The sequence below is a fragment of the Salvelinus alpinus genome, chromosome 7 (genome assembly GCF_045679555.1).
Source record: "Salvelinus alpinus chromosome 7, SLU_Salpinus.1, whole genome shotgun sequence".
Classification (NCBI taxonomy): domain Eukaryota; kingdom Metazoa; phylum Chordata; class Actinopteri; order Salmoniformes; family Salmonidae; genus Salvelinus; species Salvelinus alpinus.
Window position 1 is genome coordinate 41375313 of NC_092092.1, and position 4350 is coordinate 41379662.

At 41.1% G+C, this 4350-nt stretch overlaps 1 long non-coding RNA gene across 1 annotated transcript; it reads right to left on the minus strand.

Annotated features, from left to right (window-relative positions):
• Positions 1 to 1165: 1165 nt before the first annotated feature.
• On the minus strand, positions 1166 to 3322 carry LOC139580213 (uncharacterized). The gene is made up of 4 exons (XR_011675997.1): positions 3239 to 3322; positions 2530 to 2573; positions 1431 to 1525; positions 1166 to 1270 (listed from the first exon to the last, which is right to left on the minus strand). It is a non-coding gene; the product is annotated as an uncharacterized lncRNA (long non-coding RNA).
• Positions 3323 to 4350: the final 1028 nt, after the last annotated feature.

Genomic DNA, 4350 nt, shown 5'->3' on the forward strand with positions numbered 1-4350 from the left:
ATCTGCAGGATCATATGAGACCAGCCACCCGGACCGCTGATGAAACTGAGGAGTATTTCTGTCTTTAATAAAGCCCTTTTGTGGAGAAAAACTCATTCTGATTGGCTGGGCCTGGCTCCCCGGTGGGTGGGCCTGGCTCCCAAGTGGGTGGGCCTATGCTCTCCCAGGCCCACCCATGGCTTCGCCCCTGCCCAGTCATGTGAAATCCATAGATTAGGGGCTAATGAATTTATTTCAATTAACTGATATCCTTATATGAACTGTAACTCAGTAAAATTGTTGAAATTGTTGCGTTTATATTTTTGTTCAGTATAGTTATTTCCATTTTGTCCATGTGGGGGAGGGCAGTGTGAAGTGCAATTGAGATGGTGTTATCTGTTTAGGCAATATTCAAATTGGAGTGGGTGTAGGACATCTGGGATGATGGTGTGTACTGTATGTGTGTCATGACCAGCCTTTCAAAGCACTTCATAATTACAGATGTGAGTGTTACAGGGCGATAGTCATTTGGGCAGGTTATTTTGGAGCTCTTGGTAACAGGGACAATGGTGGTCAGCTTGAAACATGTTGAGATGACAGACTGGGACATGTATAACCTGTCCTGAACCTTAGTCACTGTTCTAGCCGGCTACAACCCGGTACTCTACCCTGCACCTTCGAGACTGCTGCCCTATGTATATAGTCATTGAACACTCATCCTATATAACTTTTTTTTTTTTTATTATGGATTATGTGTGTATTGTTTTTATATTATTATTGCTAGTTATTACTGCACTGTTGGAACTAGAATTATATATATTTTTTATTTAACCTTTATTTAACTAGGCAAGTCAGTTAAGAACCAATTCTTATTTACAATGACAGCCTACCCCGGCCAAACCCAGATGACGCTGGTGCCAATTGTGAGCCACCCTATGGGACTCCCAATCACAGCAGGATGTGATACAGCCTGGAATCAAACCAGGGACTGTAGTGACACCTCTTGCACTGAGATGCAGTGCCTTAGACCGCTGCGCCACTCGGGAGCCCACAAGCATTTTGCTGCACCTTCGATAACATCTGCAAATCTGTGTACGCGAGCAATAAACTTTGATTTGATTTGGTACTTGTTGAAGTGTGTGGCAGTTATAGCTTAGAGATGTCTTCAAAAAATAGCAACTTGCTCATATACATACTTTGCGTCCTCGGCGGTCAGGGTAAATGTTTTGTCTTTCCAGAGTCCCCGCAAACACATCAACCTTCTGAGTTTTCTGGATTTTCATGACACTTACTGTAAGTATGAAAAGAGAAGAAAATAAAATAACGATTGGCATAATGTGGGCATGCAGGACAGGACAGAACAGAAACGCACAGTAAAATATCTTTAAAAGAATCTACAAAAAATGTCAATGTTTCTATGTCAAATGTCTCAACTGCTCACATTTACTTACCAACTACAATGGATCACCCAGGAGTGGTAGCAAAGGCATGTTTGCTCCTCTGTCCCTTCATATTGAAGTGGCACATTAAATCATTGGTCATCACTCTGAAACATTTTAGGAGGATATCAAAATTAGATAGTAGTTGGATAAAAAATGTGTACATTTCTTTTGATCCTTCATAATATACAAAAAAGTATTTAGTCAGCCACCAATTGTGCAAGTTCTCCCACTTAAAAAGATGAGAGAAGCCTGTAATGTTCATCATAGGTACACTTCAACTATGACAGACAAAATGAGAAAAAAAAATCCAGAAAATCACATTGTAGGATTTGTTATGAATTTATTTGCAAATTATGGTGGAAAATAAGTATTTGGTCAATAACAAAAGTGTATCTCAATACTTTGTTATATACCCTTTGTTGGCAATGACAGAGGTCAAACGTTTTCTGTAAGTCTTCACAAGGTTTTCACACACTGTTGCTGGTATTTTGGCCCATTCCTCCATGCAGATCTCCTCTAGAGCAGTGATGTTTTGGGGCTGTTGCTGGGCAACAAGGACTTTCAACTCCCTCCAAAGATTTTCTATTGGGTTGAGATCTGGAGACTGGCTAGGCCACTCCAGGACCTTGAAATGCTTCTTACGAAGCCACTTGTATGTTCCAAGTAAACCAGTGGTTTTCCCGTTCTCCTGATTTTTGCATTCTCCTTTTTCTAGTCCTCCCGGTTTTGACCCTTGCCTGTTTCTGGACTTTGTGCCTGCCTGACCATGAGCCTGTCTGCCACTCTGTACCTCCTGGACTCTGATCTGGTTTTGACCTTTGCCTGTCCCTTTGGATTAATAAACATTGTAAGACTCCAACCAGCTGCCTCCTGTGTCTGCATTTGGGTCTCACCTTGATAAGGACATTGTCCCAGATAGAGTGTAAAGAGACAATTAAATATTCTCCTTTTTAAAAAGTTGTGTCCATCTGATCATTCCTGCAACAAACCCTGTTAGAAATCAATGTAATAGACAAATCTCTACTTCTCCAACTGCGCACGTGTGTGAGTTTGAGTGAGCGACAGGAAGAATAAGCAAGAGAAATGGGAGGAACTTTACAAGACTCACCAAGGTCGGTGTGTCTGTTGAATCAGGACACAAGGTTTCAGCACCTGAAAAAGAAGGCAAATTAAAATAGGATTTTATTTGCTTTAAAAATATATATTATTAGAAGGGCAGCTGAATAGCTAATTCTCTTGGGGAATCCAATCTCAGTGAGACCTGATGTAGAGAACTTTAATAATCAGCAAGCTGTTTAGTAGGAATCAATACACATTGAAGATCAGCGTATCAAAAACATTTTCACAACTTACTGTCAATGACTATGGATTTAAGTAGGAGTGATTCTGCTCTCTCCTTTCCCTGTGATGTGGCAGAATAGGTAACTGAGTGTGTGGCCAAGCAGTGCTGTAGAGGCCATGGGAGAATCTCAATGGCATACTCTTCACGTTGTCTCTCCTCTCTCCTTGCCTCCTTCTCAAACCCCATTCGATAAGAAAGCCAGCGGTCCCTCCCTTCTGATCTTCTCCTCCAATGGGTTTTGAGAGTGAAGCGAGCAGAGAGGACGCCAGGAGTATGCAATTGAGATTCTCCCCTCGCATCAGGTAATTGACGTTTCAGGAACTGTAAAGACCGAGACGAACATTGATTAATTAACCATTAGCTATGGTCTTGACTAAATTAGCCTCGCAAGTACATTGACTATGATGCCCCTCAGCAATCTGTCAGTCAGGAAGACAAATGGAGAGAGAGAGCCTATGTTTTGCTGTCTATTTACATTTCTTAATCAGCAGGCTGGACAACTTCTGTACTCCTTCCCTTTGTTCCGTCCTCCATTCTTCCATCCAAGCTATAAAATTCCTGCAAAAAGAGAATCAAGAATTGAAAAAGGCAGTTGAGGTGTAACGTTAGAATGAGTGTTGAGGGGGAGCAGGGATATGCAAAATGTATTGTCAAATACAAAACACACAAAAACACAAGGGTCCCTGATGAATCAAGAAAAACTTCCCATTCATATTGGGGGTACATGTTTCAAGGATTAGGCTAGTTTACAATGTCTCTCTCACACACACTCTCTGACTCACACACACAGTTAGCATGACACAATGTTGACATGATGACAATCTTTTCCATAAGTTATTGTGACCATCTCTCTTCCCCCCCACCCCTTTCTCACACAGAACACCCACACACATGCTCACAGCTTGCATGACAACGTTGACATGACAAAGTTTTCTAAAGTTATTGTGATCATCTCTCTGTTTCTTTCTCTCTCTCTCACACACACACACACACACACACACACACACACACAGACAGAGAGAACACATACACATACACACATTTACTGTCATTAACTAAACAGATATAAAAATGTCAAAATGTTAGCTAGCTAGCTAGCTAGAAAAGGTAAAAATTAAAACTTACCATGTCTATGGAGGAATAGCCAGAGAGCTAATGTTAGCTAGCTAAAATAAGCCAGCTAACACAAGTTAGCTGGCTAATGTTAGCTAATTAGCAAATATTTCCTTGACGTTCTTCTCCCGAACTAACTGCCGGTTTACTTACAAAAGTAAAATATATCTATTGCTGCGCGCAAGGCACAGATTTCAATCCAAGTTTTAGCTTGAACTGATATGTACCGAAGTCAGGAGAGGACATAAGAATAAAAAAACTATTCCATCATTATGTCGAGATCACAACTTATTTAACTCATGATCACTATAAGTTTTGTCGAGATCAACGAGATAAGCAAAAATACCACACATCAACCATTCAGTTGTTCAGATACACGATAACCACCTCATCAAGGAGCCCTGTGGCTGCATTGATCACAATGAACTCGTGGGTCATTTAAGCCCTGAACATGCCTGACAGGCTGTACGGTCT